General features: G+C 33.4%; 1 protein-coding gene and 1 pseudogene across 1 annotated transcript in view; one reads left to right on the top strand and one right to left on the bottom strand.

Moving 5' to 3' along the window:
- LOC125848021 (pectate lyase-like) overlaps positions 1-21993 on the bottom strand; it is a 159425-nt gene that overhangs the window by 88159 nt on the left and 49273 nt on the right. The gene's annotated exons all lie outside the window — the stretch shown is intronic.
- LOC125847320 (uncharacterized) lies at positions 1994-3115 on the top strand (annotated as a pseudogene).

The following is a 21993-nucleotide window of genomic DNA, read 5'->3' as shown; positions in this document are numbered from 1 at the left end:
AATCTATCAATTAATGCCACATAAATTGGGACATGGCAAATAACATATATTATTAAAAAATTACGTTCAAAATGTACTATAAAATACAATAATTAACAACTTAATATATTAAAGAGACATATAAAAAATGGTTAATATTTGAAATTCTGCGTGTTCCACATAAATTAGAACAAACAGAGTAATAAATATTATTTTCAAAATTATGTTAAAAAAAATACTACAAATCACAATAGCTAACAATTTAAAATATTTTTAAAATCATATAAAAATTTTAATAACTTCTGAAATTCCATAATATGACATAAATTAAAATAAAAAAATAATATATATTGGGCCCCGTGCTGGCACGGGGTCCTATATCTAGTTATATAATAAGCAGTGGCGAATTTACAGCCTAAAAATAGGTCACCCGCACCCGTGGTCTCTTCGTAAAAGTAGATATTTTATATGTATATTTTTTAAGATTTTGTATAATATTATATTCTTGCACTCGTACTACAAGAAGTCTAAATGGTCTACATGGTTAAATGTTGAGCTTTTGACCTTGAGGATTAAGGATCAATTCTCACTTTAATACATTTTACTTGGTGCACCCATGTTCGAAAAATCCTAGATTCGCCTCTGATAATAAGATACTAACTCTTTGCCTCCAAAATTATAAATTACTATTATTTAGAAATGGCACTTTTAAATGACTAACAAGGGTAACTATGTAATTTTACCATTAATTTTAGGGGACTTCTAAAGGATAAACAAGCACTTGGACCAAAAGTTGTTCAAATTGTACTGTGAATAACATCTGAAAATCATAAGTTATGTAATTATGGAGTTCAAAAAAAAAACTTGGATCAAAGGTTGTTCAAATTGTTTTGTGAATAACATCTGAAAATCATAAGTTATGTAATTATGGAGTTCAAAAAAGAATTGGACCAAAGGCTGTTCAAATTGTACTGTCAAATATAATAATTTTTTCTCTTTTTTAGCACAATTTCATTTGCTATCAAAACCCATCAAATTTTCAGAAGACACTTCACTAAATAATTAGATCAAAGTCGGTTCCAATTTTACTATGAAATGTAATAGTTTTTTCTCTTTTTTGGCACAATTTCATTGACTATCAAAACCCCCCATCAAGTTTGAAGAAGACACATGTACTTATACTATGACGTGCCTTCTTTTTATTATATATATTTATTACTCGTAGAGCATAAATTTATTATGCTTCCATTCAAAAAAAAACTTTTGCTCCCTATCTCTGGTATTTTTTCCCCTTTTCCTGTTTTTCCTCTTCCTATTTTCCATTTTTCTTGCAGATTTTAATTGTCACCAAAGGAGAAAATCAAAATGGAACAAAATTAGAGTTGTTATTTTCACTTTACATTCCAATTTTATTACTTAGCAGATAGATTTGGGGGTATTTATTATATTTTTTAATGTTTCAGTATGTTAGGGATAATTATATTCTTGCATGCTCCTAATTTGATTCGAAGTATTCATATTGTGTTTTCTTTACATTTTCTGATTTTGAGTATGTGGAGGGTAATTATGTCCTTGCATGTTCCTAATTTAATCTCCCCTGTTCATGCAACCACAAAAAAGAAAGAACTTTGACTCAATAGTGATGTTATCCTGCAGTTACTATTATTTGGTTAAATATATTCCGTATAGATATGGTACTAAGATTGAACATCGATCGAATAACATTAGACACACGAGATTGAATTTGCAAAGTTCAAATTGTGGAAATCGGACGCCCGTGAGAAAGCCATGACAAGAAATGTAGATTCCAAAATTTGATTTTGGAAAATGAAGAGGTGAGCTCATTATAGTTTATCTCATGAATATTCTTCTTTTTCTTTTTACCTCTGCTGAACATTTTTCCTTGATTTTCCTGTTTATAAGTGCTTAGAGTTAGACTTTATTTGCATTGTTGAGTAGTATAATCCCAGCTTTCTATAACTCCTACTTTCAAAAATGCTACGTTAAGGCAGTTATGTATGCCGATGAAATTGAACAGTATGCAGATAAGCTTACATTCATGGATACCTATCTCATTTCTACCACAAGAATTAAAATCTCGCGAACTTCATACGACAAGCCAATACATAAATTTTACTGGGTTCTTGACAAAGAAATAGTAATTGAACATGTCAAACCATCTAATGAACTTGAGAAACCACTTTCACCACCAACCAAGCTGAATATCACAACCTTTGACTGCATTCCTCTTATGATCGTTGATTATACTGCTGAAATTGATATATTAATCCTAATAGCTATTATCATGCTAAAATATATTTGTTTACTAATACACACACTTATAACATTTCATTATGTATTATATAAGCAGATATACTAGCAATCGTTCTTCGTTATGGTCCTAAAAAAAATGCAGGTCGGAGCCATCATAAGTGTCGAGAAATTACCATTTGTGACAATCAGTAAGTATAACATTTCACCTTATATTTTCTCATTTTATGAAAAGATTTTGAATAAGTAAACACTTTTTTGTTTGTTTGATCGGATCAACAGTTATCATCTGGACGTTATCATGGTACTTAATCTTCTCTCCTCACGCTCGAAAGAAAAATCAGTTTCTCCTCACTCTATGGGAGGATTTTGGAGAAATAGAAGGAAATGAAATTGAAGCTAAAATGAAAACAGATGCAGATCTTATTGAAATCCTTGGAAGGAGTACGTATATGAATATCTACTTATCAAGGTACAGACACACTGAACTTTTTACCAACATAATTTTAGAAAATAACAAAACGTTATACAAGCTATGTGTTATATAGGGTTGTCACTGCAGACTAGGTTCAATTCGACAATACGTGTGGATCCTACTTACCTACAGGCAGTAGAACTCATCAATTGGAACTCACATTTCATCATTATTCTCTAGCTTTAATTTTGATTTAAAGAACCTACTAAACATATTATTAGGTGTAACCATAGGGCAAAAGGAAACAAAACAATGTTGGTATGTCGTGTGTCAGAAAAAACCTCAACAAGCTCATCTACCCCTTCTATGGTAGTGACTCATGCCGGCCGACAAGTTATCTCTATTACATAAATTTCATCACCAGCTTCTGTAAGTCATACTTCAAGCTGATCATTTGAGAGTATGCTTATTAATCTTCTGGTTGTCTAGCTTTGGCTGAATAAAAAAATAAATTATATTTATTCATGAGTAATTTAACACTTATTATGTATGTGATATTATCCGACCGATGGGACTCTTCTATGTTGAGGCAGAAATGACAATATCAAATGAATTGCAAGTGTTTTGTATGCTTGAATGCTCACGCTGAAAACACAAGAATCTCACAAAGGATAGAAAGGATTTTGAATCCCCAAAATGCAATCGGAAAACAGTATTAGTGCCTTGTTACTATACTTTTGACTTGTAAATTATAGTTTGTACAAAATATAACATATATTATACATATTAAACTTGCCATGATTTCAAGTGTATCTTTCAAATTGATCTTATTGATGGTACTGCTACAGCCACAACATCTATCTCTGCTGAATTGGGACGAAAATTACTATCCATGACGACGGAAGACATATTTGGCATAACTTGCGCTAAGGTGATCTCTCGTTTTCGATGGTTACTTCTACACGTCTATTGTCGCAACACCATATATCTTGATCAGAAACAGTTTAGCATATATGCTTATTTCTAAAGAGTTTCTCGTGACTCTTTATATTTACAGAGGCAATCATTGTCTGTTAATCATGTCCATGAGATTTTTTCAAACAAACTATTTCAAATTCAGCTAAGAAAGTCATCTTGGGGCACCCCAAAAAACACACATACAACTTTGTCCATTCTTTCCTACGTGGAAAATGAACAAACTCTTCCTCCCAGCACTATTGACAGGAATTCCAAAAAGATTAGGCATTTGGGAATAAGTGAGGTGGAGGTGATGACAACAACTGCAGCAGCTGATTCTTCAAGTGGGAGACCGAAATTTGAACCACCCACACCAACAAAAAATGTGTAAAAGGTCGGTCTACATCTGACTTTCACATTTATTTTTGGAATAAACTTTCTTGTAAGCTATTCAAACTACAAAAAATACATTATATAAACATCAACAATTCCTATGACAATCACCATAAAACAACACAACTTCCAACCAAAAGACATACATAAATATAATCCAAATATTTGATACTATTGAAAGCATTTACAACCCTATTAGTTTACTTTGTCAATACATATATTTCCCTTCAAAGCTATGATTCATCTAGGATTTCAATTTTTTTTTAAATTGTGTTGGATTTTGATGATTCTGAGTTGGGTTAGTGATGTAATTAAATTCCTTATAGGAATAAAGTATGGAGAATCAAGAATCTGGATTAGATTATTTTAGTTCTAACAATCTGTGTGTGTTTGTAAAGTTATAAAGCATTCAAATGTCTTTTCTTTTTATGGAAATGAATTGTGAACTATTACCATACCAACAATTCAATACACTTACACTCTGTTTGGATCATTGTTACCCACTGTATTGTATCGTTACTATACCTACAATGTTTGTTTTGATTGTTACTTAAAATGTATTGTATTATATTGTTAAATTTTGTTGTTACGTAATAATGAAAACCCTCATTTTATGGAACAACCAATTTGGTGTGTTTCCATTGTTACTTAATTTCTTTTTCCAATTACATCTTTGCATAATATTTTATAATATTATTTTACCTTTTACCTTATATTATTTAATTTTAGTCAAACCTCCTACCCTAGAATAATTAAGGATATTTTAGTAAATTTATAAATTACAATACAATATGATACAGTCAAACCAAACAATAAAAATATTATTAAACAACAACGAACAATACAGTCTAGCCAAACATTGTATTTATACCATACAATACAATACAATACATTATGAAATAATTGATAACAATGATCCAAACAGAGTGTTATGGAGCATCTATACTCTCAAACACCTAACTTGGTTCCAAGAATGATAGACCTCTATTATACTAATTACAAAGATGATCATCTGAACATTCTGATCATTAATGGAGAATCTATCACTTTTGTCGATTTCATGACTTTCTTACTATTTGATACCAAATGGGCATATAAATTTACCTTAAAAGTTCTGCTCATTGTGGGTGATTAGCTCTTTTTCCCCCTCCTCCACCTATCGATGTATCAAGACTTATTTGATCGCTTTGTAAATGAATTCTCTGAAATATAACATCATATCAAGATTTATTTGATCATATCTCTATACCCTGATTAATAGAAATGAATTTGTTTTCATCAATGATGATGAAGTTGGAAGAGTAAATGCTTGAGTAAATTTAAAGAAAATTTCAGTCTCTCTAAAGTTTACCTCCTTTATTTTTGGGGTCGTTGGGCTGTTAAATTACCATATTTTGCTCTTTCTGAAGTTACCATTTGCTCATTTCCAGTTTCTGTGCTAAAAAGGTGCCAGTTTGGAGGATAAAGTTTTGAATTTTTTCTTCCATTTTGAGGAATTCTAAGATTTTAATTGTTTTGCTATGTGTTGTTATATTTTTAGTTTCTGACAGACTTTAAACTGTCTAATTGCAGGAACTCCCTTACTTGATTTGTGACTTTTGCTTAATGAAGTTTTTGGATTCTTAGTTGATACAAGTTCGCTCAGTAGGGAGAATGAAATGAATCAGTTATTTAACTTTTTGGGATGCCTTCATTATTTAGTTTTCCGGTAATGTTTTATCCCATATTTTGGTGTCAAATGTCACTTTTCAAACAGTTTCACTTCCATTATCAACCACCTCAACTTTGTGAATTTACTAACATTACACAATTTTCTCAGGAACCCCCAACAACTCCCTATGCTATGGTTTTTTGAAAGCAGAAGATTATCTACTAAGAAGCGAATTCCGACGTCCTTTGCATATGATAAACAATGACATAGTAATCTTATATGTCAAAATTGAAATATCTGCTATATTTTTTGGGTGTATTACATTAATTAGTATTTGCAGATCATTCAAGTCGTATGGTGTATGTTGTATATATACTGAATATTTTTAATAGTATATGATATTAACCATATTCTGCAGAAGTTGTCACCCTTGATTCATTAATATTAATATTTTTACAAGCATAATAACTCCATAGTTGCTTCAATATTAATTTGACTATTGGGCCCGTGCTTGCCACGGGTCTCCTCCATCTAGTTATAAATAAGAGAAAAAGGTCTGAATATATCCGAACTTTGACCGAAATTGCTGTAACAATATCGAACTTTGGAAATGACTTTTACCCCCTGCACTATTTGATAGTATATTTTAAAGGTATATATGTGCCCACGTGTATATCATAAATATTGCATCATTATAAATAGTAATGTGTCCACATGAGCACATATATATATCTTTAAAATACACTATTAAATAGTGCAGGGCGTAAAAGGTCCTCCATAAAGTTTGGTATCATAACAACAATTTCGGCCAAAGTTGGAGTATTTTTCAGACTTTTTTGCCTATAAATAAATATGAAATGAACTTTATAATAAAAACAAAAATTTTCGGAGTATTTGATTCACGGGTCCTAATGTATATCCCCAGTAGGCTAATGTCCATTAAATGTCAATATCATGTTTATTTTTTGCTTATCTAAGTATAAAGGTAAATAATTTTAATCAAAATAAAAGAAAAAACTACGTATCCACCACAAAAAAATTATGCTACTTGATTTATTTGTAAAACTGTATTTTACAGCAAAATACATATTGTATTTTACCACATAACACATACCTCATCAACAAAAATTATATAATTAAATATAGTTGTCAGCTATCTTGAAGACAATAGCTTGATGAACACTTCTTATTAGTTTGAAATGTTCTAGAAGCAGAGAGAACTTAGAGAATTAACAAATTATGAATTGTATTCTTGCACACTAAGAGATTTTGTGCATGTATATATACAACAGAAGGAAAAGAATAAATTGTAACTACCCTAACTAACTTCTTGATCACTAGTCCTCTAACTTCTAGTAATTACATAATGACCCAAACTTCCTATGTAATGTCTTCTTCAATACTCCCCCTCAAGTTTGAAGGTATGAACAAGTTCAGTACTCCAAACTTGGATAGTAAATACTCATGTTGTGATTTTCCAAGACCCTTAGTCATCATATCAGCCTCTTGTTCTTTAGTATTCAAATACTCAGTCTGAATGAATTCACGTTGAATTTTCTCCCTTATGAAATGACAATCCAACTCAATATGTTTTGTTCTTTCATGTAGAACTGGGTTGGAGGCTGTTTGAATAGCAGATTTACTGTCACTATAGATGGTAACTGGTGTGAGTACTTCTGCTCCAAGTTCTTTGAATAGTTTCACCAGCCACACTACTTCAGCTACTGCACTTGCCATACTCTTGTATTCAGGCTCAACTAAACTTCTAGAAATAGTTCCTTGCTTCTTAGATTTCCAAGATATCAATGAGCCTTCCAGTTTGACCATAAAACCTGTAACTGATCTTCTTGTGTGTAGGCAAGCTCCCCAGTTTGAGTCACAATAGACTTGCAATTGTTTACTATTTTTACTGGACAGTAGGACACCTAGCCCTTCCTGACTCTTAATGTATCTCACCACCTTGAGAGCATCATTTAGATGTGATTGTTTAGGTTGATGCAGAAACTGGCTTAAAGTCTGTGTGGCAAAAAATATGTCTGGTCTAGTGACAGTTTGATACAATAGTTTCCCAATCAACCTCTTATACAATGTTGGATCAGTAAGTAACTTGTCATCCTTGCTTGTTTCATTTAATTCATCATACTCTCGGGTAGTTCGTTGCACATATGGATCCAGATGAGTAGTAGTTGGTTTAGCAGCACCCAGTCCAGCTTCTGAGATAATTTCTAGAGTGTATTTCCTTTGATGAATCACAATTCCTTATTGGGATCTAGCAAACTCAATCCCAAGAAAATACCCGAGATCACCTAGATCTTTCATCTTGTAGAACTCTTTTGGTCAGTTGAATGAGATTGAGATCATTTCATGTAATCATCAACATATACTAACAGTATCACTAGAGATATGTTTATCTTCTTGATGAATAAAGAGTAATCAAGATGACTTTGCACAAATCCCATTCTGATAAGAGCTTCTGTAAGCTTCACATTCCATTGCCTTGGGGCCTGTTTCAACCCATAAAAGGGATTTAGTGAGCTTGCATACAGGTTTCTCCTCATGCACAGTAAATCCCTTTGGAGGTTGAAAGCCAAGGGAAAGATTCATATAGACCTCATCAAACAAATCATCCTCGAAGAAGGCATTAGACACATCTATCTGGTGATGTGCCAATGTTCCTTAGCTGCTAGTGCTAATACACTTTGGACAGTTACCATCTTAACAACAGGGGAAAAAGTTTCTTGGTAATCCAGCCTCTCTCTCTGATTAAAACCTTTTGCGACCAGTTATGCTTTGAATCTATCAATTTGCCCAGAGGCATGATACTTGACTTTAAAGATCCACTTACAACCAATGGCTTTCTTATGTGGAGGCAAGGGAACCACCTGCCAAGTCTGGTGAGATTCTAAAGCTGAGATCTCAGCCTGCATTGCCTCAACCCACCTTGGGTCTTTACAAGCTTCTTGAAATGTAGCAGGCTCAACTTCAGAACCAAAGAAAGATAGGAAGGCCTGATAGGAGGGAGACAAATCCTCACAACCAATATACTTGTCAATATAATACAAAGGCTTAACATGATTGAAATGTGCAGAGGCAACATAGTCAGTCAACCATAAGAGAGCTTTGCTGCTTTTCTGGGATTTTCTCAGGGTAGAACTTTCTGAGAATGAAGTAGGTTCCTCTGTAGGCAAGACAACTGTGTCAACATTATCAGGACCACTAATGAGAGGTGTAGGATCAGGAAGTGTAGCAATATGAGGAAATAGATGCCAGGCAGTAGAAAGTGATACAACAAATGGAAATATGGATTCTCTAAACAGTACATCTTTGCTAAGGAAGAAATTTATGTCCTTGCAATTGTATAACAAATTGCCCTTTATTTGATCACTGTAGCCAATGTGAATAGCAACAACACTCCTTGTCGCACCCCGTTTTTCGCAAAACGGGTTTTGGTACACGACCTAACAACTCTTTTGGGCTTGGAATTGATGAAGAGTCGCCACCTAACAAATTAAGGCGCGTTAAGGCACCTATCTAACCTAACTAAATCTAACTAAGATCAACGAACCAGAGATCAGGGTAATGGTTCAAGTTACCTCGAGGGGAAGGTGTTAGGCATCCCTCGAGGTCCACAAATGTGGGTCTCGGCCTTATCTCATGCAATTTATGTGGGGTTTACAAGTATCATTTAAGGTAACTTCATTTATTATTATTTAATTAAACATGTTTGCTAGATGATAACTAATATTAACAATTAAGATCAACTCATTTAATTATTTAATTAATTAAGCATGCAAAACTAAGTGATATAATAAACAAGAAATAAATATTTAAACAATTAATAAAGAGAAGAGCGAGGAGACAGAAATTGCACAATCAAATAGAATAAACAATTTTTATTTTATTCAAGCTACCCCAAATAATTATAATTATAAAGAAATAAAGGGACAAAAGGAAAGGGAAACTCTGAAGGATTTTACGGATCAGCACTCGACTTTCTTTATTTCGATCGGCTCCTCGTAGGGACAGACAAAACCAAGGTTTGTCATTAAGATCGAGTCGATGTCATCATCTCCGTAGGGCCTAAACTACCCCTACCCTACCACCATATGTTTTTCGTCTCTAGAAGATGCCTATCGTCCCCACTTAAGGTCCAAGAGGCATTGGACTGCTATTAGGATGAATTTAGACAAAGATAAAATATATGGTTCCTAATAGTCCCACCTAAACACCAAGTCAAACAAATAGGACAACACTTAGCCCGTAAATCTCATATTGGCCTTTAGGTTTTTTATTTAGCATGCTAGCAAACACACATAAAGTGAAAGGTCTCATGTTTAAGTGTGTGCATAGACAAACAAACACTCAATATAACATATAGATTAATTTTAAATGCGCGAAAATATTACAAGTCAGATAAAGACTATTAGACTGATTTAATTAGTAGTTAATTTAAAATGGGCACTTTATAATAGTGCAAATGGACAAAAATATTTGAAAGCAATAGCAAATTATTAATGCTGAAATGTTTGTTCTAAGTGGCTATTAGTTTATTAGATGTAGGAATTAATCAGTAGCTGATTCTAAGTAGCAAAACAATTAATTACGGCACAGAAAATTAGTTATTTTGAAGCAGATTTAATAGAAGCAACAAGTATTTAAAGTGGCAGGTTTTAAGTAAACATGCAGAAAGTTATCAATTGGACATTTTACTAGCTTATTTTAATTATCCGAAAATAAATGCATTGCAAAATTATTTAAATATGATTAGAAAATATACATAGCAGATTTATAATAGATTGATTAACATGATGAAAATTATTAGATTACGACTTTAGCAAGCTGTTTTATTCATTACCATTGATGTCATTAGTTAGATCTTATAGGCATGATTTCTAAGTAAAAATTGAAAAGTCACTTAAAACCTATATGCATAATTTCTACACCCAGATAATATATCAAATTAACTAATCCCTATAGGCATGGTATTTAAAGCAAATTTCTAAGATGGAACACATTAGTAATTAAGCACTTATTTAAATTCACTTTCCATATATTTTAGAGAAAGGAGAGTTGGTGATTTATTACAAAACACGATAATAGACATATACCATATTTTATTTGGTATAGTTAAAAGATGATCACCGATCGAATAAACAAACACAATAGACAGTTAAACTAGTTAAGCACATGATTAATTTTAAAATAGTCAAACAAGATTAGATAGGTGATTAATGGCAATAATAACTTTATTTTGTTTTAATGAGCTCTAAAGTGATGTTGCTAAATAAGAACTACCACACAATCACGAACCTATAGGCATGCTTTCTAACACGGATAAGTTACGATAAAATAAACAAGTAGCACGTAAATCCCCTCCCCCTAGGCGATTCCCCAAGTTATATCATATATAGAGTTTAGAGAGTTATACAAAATATTACAAACCGAACGAAAGCAAATAGTAACGACATAATACAATCCAAAATAAACTACTAAACAGAAATAAGCTCTATCCGATATTCCACCCTAGGCGACTCTTCATGTCTTGAACTTGAGTTCAAAACTTGTTAAACATAATAATACCAAACACAAGATCATAGCATAATAATAACTATATAGAAGCATAAAAAATATTCACAACAAACACACGAATTTCAAATGAGTCATAGAACAAATAAGATCACACATTGACAGGGATAAGGAACTAACCCGAATGTTTTTTTTTTTCGAACACACAACAACATTCGTAATCAATGATGCAAGACAAAATTTAAATTAATAAAGGGGAGCTAACCGATTATGCAGAGTATAATTATCAACAATGCACAAACTCAATCCGATGCTAGACCCGAACACAACAATACCAAGTAAAGAAGCACTTAAATTGTTCACCGAATTCAGAAAACTTTTTAGAGTGGAGAGTGTTTTATGCTATTGTGGAATATGCAAACATGAGTGAGTGAACCTCTTACAGTTCACAAAGCTTTTGTATTATTTCTTTTCTTTTAGAGTAGAGAAAATTTTACTAAGTGCAAGAATATGCAAGTGTTGTCGTGCCAAAATAATAAGAGGATGCCTTGTTTATATACTAAGTGAGAAGGCATAATAATAAGGGAAAGGAATAATTTTAAGGTCCATTAAAATATTTTTTTTTCCTAAAATAAAAGAGGGCAAAATCAGTCCAATTCGAATGAAGTTTTACCAAAAATAAGACAAGTAACAATTTGCACAACTTAAATAAGGTAAGGAAGTATCAATCGGAAATAACCAGCAAATTACCAACATAAAATTGGAAGGAAAATAGATTTTATTTTCTTAAACTAAGAGCAAAATCAGCAAAATGATTCTTTTACTCATTCAATATTTTTTGCTTATTTATTATCTTTTTACCATATAAAGTCAAGTAACAATCAACTTACCCATAAAATAAGGTACAAAAATCAATTAACACCGCCAGTCAATATTGCATATCACAAATCAAAAGTGAATAATATTATTTTAGGAAGGCTAATATCACGGTTCAAATTAATATTACATGTTATCATCCCTGCACATTTTATCAAGAAATAAATATAGCACTAGCATCAATTTGATGAATCAATTATATGGGGAGGAAGAAAGATACAACCAATAATCAAGTCAACTTAAAGTCGAATCTTAGAGCAATCCACAAATCAAGGTTTAGACAGCAAAGAGCTATTGAGCATTCTGAATAATTCATTAATAAATTAGCATAATCGGAAGAAATCAAGGCATCATTTATCGACTAAAATTAAATAACTCCTTAGTTAATATTATTTCATATAAGAAACAGATCATATTCAACCGAAAAGGAACAATATTAACACTCGAACTATTGGGACAAATTTAAGCATAATTCATATACGAATTTACCCAGAACAATGGCAAACTTCACATCTCAATAAGGAATTCGATGAGAGAGTAAGAACAAGAACATAAAAAAAATGCATAACAAAATGTTTAGAAAATCATACCTGGACAGATATGAACAGATCTGTCAACTTTAAAAATGAAGTGGTAACCTTAAAGCTTTGTCAAAATGACGCTTGTTGTTGTTGAAATTCTCAAGTTTTGTCGAAAGAGAGGAGCAGGGATGCAAATCTCACTGGCTCGCTGTTTGTCATCATTGGCCGGAGCTGTTGTTGTCGTGGGTTGCAGCTGTGCTTCTCACCGGCCGCTGGTGTTGCTGTTCTCGCCGGCTGGCTGGAGAAAGAAGGGAGCGGCGCCGGTGACTACTGGAGCTACTGCTCGCCGGTGTCCTCGCCTGACTGTTGGTGTTGTTGTTCTCTTGTCCTCGCTAGAGCTGCTGCTAGTGTTGCTGGCGGCTCGCTGGACGGAGAAGAGACTGTTGCCTGCCTCGTCGAGCTGCTGTCATCGAAAAAGGGAGCAGGGGCAGCGAGCGCCTAAGAGAGAAAAAAAACGAAGCGGAGAGGAGGAAAAGGGAGGAGGCGGATGGAGAAACGATGGAGTCCAGCAGTTGCCGGCCTCGTCGGTGGTTGTCTCGCTGGAAAAAATGGAGAGAACAAAGGGGAAGGAGAAGTTGGAGCGGTAGAGAGGGGAGAGGAAGATAATAGAAAGATCATTTAGGGTTTAGTCTTTGGTAGATTAAAAGGGAAAGAGTTGGTAGACTCAATCTGGACCATCAAATTAGTTTAGATGAATGGCTATGATTTAACTTAAAGGATGGACAGATGAGATTAGATTGCTTGGAATCTGAATCTGAAATAAGAATAGGCTAAAATTGAAACCAACAAAGGCTATAATTGAAAATGAGGATTTTAATTGAAGCGACTAGAATTGAAATGAATTAGAATAGAATAGGCTAGAAATTAAATAATTTTGAGAAAAATTAGGGAAATGCTATTCAATTAATAACACACTACACATTTTAAAATATTTTCATATAATTAAACACATCTAAGATTTCAATATATTTAAGTAAAGTAACTATTTCGAGTTTAACTATCGATAAAAAAAATAATTACAATAATTTTTGAAATCATGCATACTAAAATGCGTAATTTTAAGACAAAATTGATTAAATTTTAAACTCGACATATTTTTAAAAAATACGTATTTAATCGAATAACATTTCTAAAATTGCTAAAGGTCGGTTAAAATTGAGTGTCAACACTCCTAAGTTGGAATTTGTTTTGAATGTGTATATTCTTGGCAAAACAAAGGCAACCTAAAATTTTCATATGATGAAGAGAAGGTTTCCTTTAGTGAAACATTTCATGAGGAGACTTGCCATGTAGAACAGGTGTGGGTAGTCTGTTGATGATATAAGAAGCATTAAGGATGCAATAACCCCAGAACCTGGTGGGAATATGCCCTTGAAACTTGATGGCCCTAGCAACCTTAAGGATATGGCAATGTTTTCTTTCCATAATACCATTTTGTTGTGGTGTATGAATACATGTTCTCTAATGGAGAATGCCTAAGCTATTATATAAGTTATGACACTCAGTATTAACAAATTCAGAACCATTGTCGGTTCTAATGATTTTACCCAAGGCATTAAACTGAGTCTTGACTAAAGTGAAGAAATTTTTCAACACAAAACAAACATCACTCTTCAGCTTTATTAGAAACAACCACATCATTCTAGTACAATCATCGACTATGATTACAAATAATCTATTCCCATCATATGTAGGGGTATGAAATAGACCCCAAACATCTATATGAATCAACTAAAATGGACAAGTAGATACAATATTGCTATGCTTAAAAGGTAATCTATGTTGTTTAGCAAGTTGATAGATAGTGCAATTGTGAACCTCTTTGTAGCATTGTTTAATAGGAAGATCAAGAACATTAGCTAGAACAGTGGAAGAAGTGTGTCCTAGTCTTTGATGCCATAGAATGGAATGTGACTCTGATGGAGAAATATCACCTTGAGCTAGATGTGAATATAATGGAGAGACTGTGTCATTAGTGGATGAGTGAGTAGGTAGAAGATAGAGCCCTGCATGTTCTCTACCAATCACCTTCACCTGCCTACTGTAGAGGACCTGAATAGTAACAAAATTAGGAAAAAAACACACTGCACATTGTAGATCCTTAGTAATTTTAGATACTGACATCAAATTGAATTTAAAGTCAGGAATGAGAAGCACATTATTGATAATGTCTTGTGATGTCATTTTACAGGAACATGTATGAGTAATGAAAATAGTGTCTCCATTAGGTAACTGTACACTTCCAGGTTTATCAGCAGACATTGGTTGTTTATGATCAAGTAAATCTGAATTAGGTGTCATATGATTTGTTGCTCCGGAGTCTAGAATCCAATTTGACTGTTCAGAGCTAACGGTAAGTGCAGTAGCATTACCTGTGGATAAATAGTGATCCTTAGCTAGATTTGCACTAGAAGACCCTGAAGTTGAGGCTCCTTCTGTGCTGCCCTGTAAATTAGACTGACCAAGCATGTGTAAAATTTGGTTGATAGCTCATGTATGACATTCATCCCTTTGTGATACTCAGTATGATCTGATTGTCTAGATCATCTGCCATAGCTATGAGCCCTTTGATTCATAAATCTACTATATTTAGACTCATCATTGTACCTAGAAAGCTGATCAGATTCACTAACTGCATTGTGAGCAACTAGATATGGACTCCTTTCATTATTGGATCTTCATCTCCCATGATATGTGCTAGGAGTTCCTTTCTTCTTCTTTTCATAACCAAGTGAATAGCGATGAAGTTTATAACAAATAGCATGTGTGTGTCATGTTCTTTTGCAGTAGTCACAAAATGCATTTGGATCATAACTCAAACTAGATCTTGTCTTAGGCAATGGATTTGAAATGTGACCAGTAATGAATAAGGCACTTAGCTCATAAGAACTGGAACTACGGGATGTTTGAGAGATGTTACGCTGACTCTCTCTTTCAATCAATAGAGAGTAGGTTTTGTTCAGAGATGGCAATGGGACCATCATAAGAATCTGACCTCTAGCTTGCTCATATGAGTCATTAAGTCCCATGAGGAACTAAAGCAGTTTCTGATTATGCATAAACACTCCAAATTCTCTCGAATTAACACATTCACAGTTAGGAACAAGAGCTAGACTCTCATACTCTACCCATAATTGTAACATCTCGCACCTAGATACGACTAGAAAGAGTTTAAAATCTGAAAATAATGATTTTGGAAAGAATAAGGAAATTTGGAAAATTTTGTCTAAGTTTAGAAAGTGAGTTTTGGCCATTTTCAAACGGCCATAATTCCTAGCTCAGGATGATTTAGGAGTAGTTTCTGATATAGTTCAAAATCCCTTGGAGATATCTTTCCAACGCCACCGAGTTTGCGCGATTTCGACATCGTATGAGTGAGATATGCCTTTCGGAAGTTGGGTTGTTGGATTGAAGAAAGTCCCAATCCGGATTTCAGGAAGGGCAAAGTAGTCTTTTCTCTAATTTATTTCCTAATTCGTTTTTAGGGATTTATTGGGGTAAAAACAGAACCTAATTCAGTTTTGAAAAATTAGAATACGCTTAGGGCTTGGAGAAGAGAGAAAGAAAGAAAGAACGGGAGAAGAAGGCAAGAATTCACCAAGATCATTCAAGCTTGCGAGTGGAATTCGTCGGGGGTGATCCCTATTAAGGTATGTGAGATATTTTCATGATAGGCTAGTTCACCCACACTCCCAAATTATTTCTATTCAGAGAATTGTTGTTGATTGAATGAAGGTTAGTGAGTTCTTGAAGAACTTTGTTGAAATTCGTTAAGTTCTTGTTGGTTGAGTTGTTGATGCTTGGGGTAGGGTTGATTCATGTTTCCGGACTGTTTTTCCGAGTTTATTTAATTGTGTATCGAGGGTACAATTGATCCTAACTGTTTGGGGAAAGAACTAGGGAATATTTGAGGGTTTAGAGATGAACGGAGAAGAAAAATTGCGAAAACCTGGGCAACGGGGCTGAGGCGTCCCTCCAGCCAGCGCGCCCCAAAGCAGCCTCTGAATTTTTGACCTTAGGGCGCCGCGCCAACCAGCGCGCCCCACAGACTTCTCTGAAGTTTGGGGCCTGGCGCCCCGCGCCTCTTAGAGCGCCGGGGACGCCAGTTCTCCCCATTCGTCCCCCACCTTTTAGTACTTGTTCATTAGCAATGTACCTATGCTTCTAAGTTGATTCCAACACTCTAAGGTACATCTAAACATCATGAAATCGTCCATAAACATGAGATCATGAGCCTTGAATCCAAAATCCAATTCAAGGAAAGTTAAGATCAAAGTCAAAGAAGTTAAGAGTCAAGTCTAGAAGTTAAGAAGCAAGTCAAAGCAAAATTTCTTTAAGTTTTCAGGAGTCTTTATTAAATGTTTTAACTTCATTTTAAGGCTCAAGTTTCAATTAAAGCAAAGAGTAAGAGTTGAGTTCATTTCTCAAAAGTTATTAGGGAATTATGTATTCCCAAAGAAGTTTATGAATGTTTTCACATTTGAGCAAAGAAAATGGAACATCGATTCCAAAAAGTGCCTTTGGGCTAAGCTTTGAGCAATTATCTCAAATTAAAGAAAGAGGTGTTTAAAACACATATGAACTAAAGTATATTTTGGGAGTAGTATTGAGCACCGAATTGGGGATGCGAGTTCATATTAACTCAAATCTCTATAAAAACCATGTAGCCAACATGAGATTTAACGGGTCATACTTTTTAGATGATCACGTAAGTTAAGCTAGTAGATCCACTAAGTTAAGTAAGGTCCTATATCAAGGCAATGTATATGATGGTCCTTGGGCAACGTGAGGTAAAACGTTGTATCATCACTAGGCTCATAGTGGTGGTTGTCGGTTAAAGAATCTCCCACTAAAGTTATATTACTTTTATATATAAGTAAAATTGAGTTTGTTATTGCTTATCTTTAACGAACTAAGTTGTTTTCACTGTTTTACGAGCTTTATATATATTGCATGTATCTTGTTGCTTTATATTGAGTTCAGTTATTCATGAGTTAAACAGAGCCAAGGTAAGTGTTCTGTTGTACTCCTTTCAAGCTTAAGTTGTGGTTTAGCATTCCAAATCGCATACTTGTACATTCAATGTACTGATGCCAGTTGGCCTACATCTTATTATGATGCGGGCGCAGGCAACCAGGATCAGCATCCAACGCGTCATTAATCCAGTTGAGCACTCTAGAGTCAGTGGTGAGCCTCCTTGCATTTCGGAGGACTCTTTTATTTCGCTTTCCTAGTTTTCTTTATTAGGATGTTGTGGGGTCTGTCCCAATATCTATCTCAGTATTATAGAGGCTTCATGGACAGTCAGACAATTAGTTTTGAGTCTCTCATCTATGTATTTGCAGATACTTTGTTTTGAGACATAAGTTGTCATTTTGGCTAAGATGTTATCATTTAAACTATTACTTAAGTTTATGTTGTTGAGTTAAGTCTTCCGCTGAGTTAAGTAAGCCAGGCCAAGGGTTCGTTTAGGGCCAGCAATGGTCTCGAGTGCCGGCCACGTCTAGGGTGTAGGTTCGGGGCGTGACAATAATTCACGCAGCTTAGAAAAATAGGTTGAGATTAAACTGGTACCTTGACTGATTGTTGCAATCTCCTTGTGCAATTGAAAGATATGCAATACATCGATTTTGTCATATCGTTCACACAGATCCTTCCACACAGCAGCAACATTCGTGGAGTAAACTATACCTCCAAGTAATTCCTTCGATACACAGTTCATAATCCATGAAAGTACTATGGCATTGCAGTGTTCCCATAGATTTGACAAATTTGGACTATACGATTCCTTTTTGCACGATCCATCGATGAATCCAAGTTTATTTCGACTTAGAATTGTAATCTTCATTGCTCGACTCCATACTGAGAAATTGTCAGATCAGTCAGTTGGATTGAGCTGAGCAGAACACCAGAATTGTCAATTGAATGTAGGAAAAGAGGATAATTATGGCTCAGCTTTTCGGGCAGTTTATTGTCAACAATTGCCATGATTCAACCGAGATACTTCGAAGCACTACAGTAGTCACTGTAGATCAAGCTCTGATACCATGTTAGCTATCTTGAAGACGATAGCTTGATGAACACTTCTTATTAGTTTGAAATGTTCTAGAAGCAGAGAGAGAACTCAGAGAATTAACAAATTATGAATTGTATTCTTGCACACTAAGAGATTCTGTACATGTATATATACAACAGAAGGAAAAGAATAAATTGTAACTACCCTAACTAACTTATTGATCACTAGTCCTCTAACTTCTAGTAATTACATAATGACCCAAACTTCATATGTAATGCCTTCTTCAATAGTAGTACCATTAAAGGAAAAATAAGAGGAATAAACAAAAGAAGGGTTCGGAAGCAACCAACAAAGTAGTATACTTTTATAACGTCACCGCATGGTTATTTGTACCTATTTAGTACTCTATCGGGTTAGTCGATTTTTAAATCTTAAATTCGTTCCTTTTCAAAGTGGGTTGGGATGGGTTGTAATAGTGTATCCAATCTTCTGAAATCTCAATGCTAGTTCTGATGAGACCTAGTTTGATGCAACCCATTATACTTTGGAACAATTAACATTTGCAATCATTATTTTTATAAATATGGCTATTTAATGCCTTAAGTCTCGCCTCTCTCTTCTCTTTGACGTCTCTCATCTCTCATTGATATCTCTTTCCTCTCTTTCTTTATATAATACAAATCATCAATGCAAATGGTAACAACCAATTATACAAATTCAAGTGGTAACAAATATATATATATATATATATATATATATATATAATAATACATGAACACAATACACAAAGCAACTGATAAATACAAATACAAATTATTACGAATTACAATAACGATACAATTGTATTTTAATACAAATTGTATTTGTTACTATACTTGATACTATTGATTTGCATCAACTAATTGAATACAATAGTCTTTGATACAATTGTATCCATTGAGACAAATCAATAATATCAATTGTATTCATGATACATTAATCGGTCAAGTGTACAATTATTAATCAGATATACAAATTGTATTTGTTAATATACTTGATGCATTTGCTTTGCATCAACATGTAAAATATAATAGCTTTGATACAAATCATACAATTGTATTTAATGATCTAAATTAATTAGGGAAAAGAGTCTGAAAAATACTTCAACTTTGGTCGAAATTGTTGTTACGATACCAAACTTTGAAAAGGACCTTTTACCCCATGTACTATTTAATAGTGTAATTTAAAGGTATATATGTGTCTACGTGGACATCATAAATATTGCATCATTTTAAATAGTAATGTGTCCACGTGGACACATATATACCTTTAAAATACACTATTAAATAGTGTTGAGGGGTAAAAGGTCCTCCATAAATTTTGGTAACGTAATAGCAATTTCGACAAAAGTTAAAGTATTTTTCAGACCATTTTCCCAATTAATTATAGCAATTGTATTCGTGGCACATTTATTAGTCATATATACGCTTATCAATCAGATATACAAATTATTTGTATATCTCTCCCAAAACTTTCACCATCTCTTCTCCCTCTCCCAATCTCGCTCGTATCTCTTTTCCTTATAACATGTAGCTAGGAATCGTAATTGAGCAAACTATAACTAAGAAATCTGATTACACATCTAGTTTTAGCTATTTTTGAAATTTACACTTATTTTTACATTTAAGAACTATCTAATTAGATAAACATTTCTATCACATCAAAATTATTTAAAAGAATTATATATACCCCAAATTAATTCCATAATTACTCTTCTATCTCCCTCTAGTTTCTCCCTTGCTCTCTCCTTTTTCTCTCTTGCTCTCTCACCCATCTTTCTTATCCTCTATATGTACATATACATTAATGAATTATATTAATGCATTTTCTTAATTTGATATATTTATCTATGCACAAATATTTTATATATTTGATACTAGAAATACAAATACATTAAAATTATGATACTCATATATCATATATGGACACAAGAAAAGAGAGGTGAGCGAGAGAGTCAGTGTATCATAGATACATGTAAAATTATTTTTTAGATACATAGTTATATGAAATTAATATTAAATTTACAAATACATAAAATTTGGGAAACTCAAATACATTATGAAACACAAATATATAGGGAGATAAGTGAGTGAGAAAGTTAGTGTATCCGAGATACATGTGAATCACACTTGGATATAGTACATTTAAAACAAATTACACATAATTTGACCCACATGTATCCAGCGAATAACCAATGGTACGCAAGATAATTTGTTAAAATATTGTGTTCGAATGTAATTACGACCCAAACTAGCTAGCGGGATTTGTGTTATTTCTTCTTTATTTATTAATTAAGATGCTAATTAATGAGATGCAGTTCTTATGAGGTAGGATGGAGAGTGAAATTATTTTCTTTCTAGTCTATATTAAGTGAATAGTTGGGAGCATGACACATCCTGAAAAAATATCTAAATACATAAATTAAATGTTACTTTTCACTATTATCCTATTGACTATTTTCAAACTTATCCCCTGGGAAATGTAAAATACTTAAGAACCCAACTAAATAATTAAAAAGGTAAATATGAAAAAAATCCCAACAACTCATTCATTGGATGAGTTGATAATTTTGTAAAACTCTACAACAACATATTCAGTAAAATTTATACTTGGAATATGAGGAGGATAGAATGTACGCATTGATAAACAATTTAATATAGGGAAAAATGGACAAATATACCCTCGAACTATCGTAAATTGTATGTAGATACCTTCCGTTATACTTTTGGGACATTGGTGCCCTGCCGTCCAAAAACTAACGCATATATACCCTTTATACTAACGGATATACACATGTCATAATCTTATCCACTGACCCAATATTTATTAAATATCAGATCGACGAATAAGATTGTGCCACGTGTCCTTATTTAGTCTTCCGTTAGAGTGAAAGACATATATGTTATAGTTTATGGACGACAGTGGCATCAGTATCCCAAAGTATAACAGATGATATCTGCATATCATTTACGATAATTCGAAAATATATTTATCCTTTTTTCCTTTAATATATACAAATTTTTAATTTACATTTTGTTTTACTTAGTGAACACTCACTAGAAAAATAAATTTGAGATCCCATTGAGTAGCCGCATCACCTTTTGACGATCAATTATCATTCAAAATTAAAATGAAAATGATTTATTGTATGACTAGGTTGTTTTTTAAAAGAATAAACACAAATATAACAACTACAAAAAGAATCAACTCGGACCGAGTCATATGGGCCACGTTAACAATCATTGACAAAGATTTTGCCGCGTCCAGCATCTTGGACGCTTTCGCCCCG

This window comes from Solanum stenotomum, chromosome 12, assembly GCF_019186545.1.
Source record: "Solanum stenotomum isolate F172 chromosome 12, ASM1918654v1, whole genome shotgun sequence".
NCBI lineage: Eukaryota > Viridiplantae > Streptophyta > Magnoliopsida > Solanales > Solanaceae > Solanum > Solanum stenotomum.
This window is presented reverse-complemented; position numbering and strand designations above follow the sequence as displayed.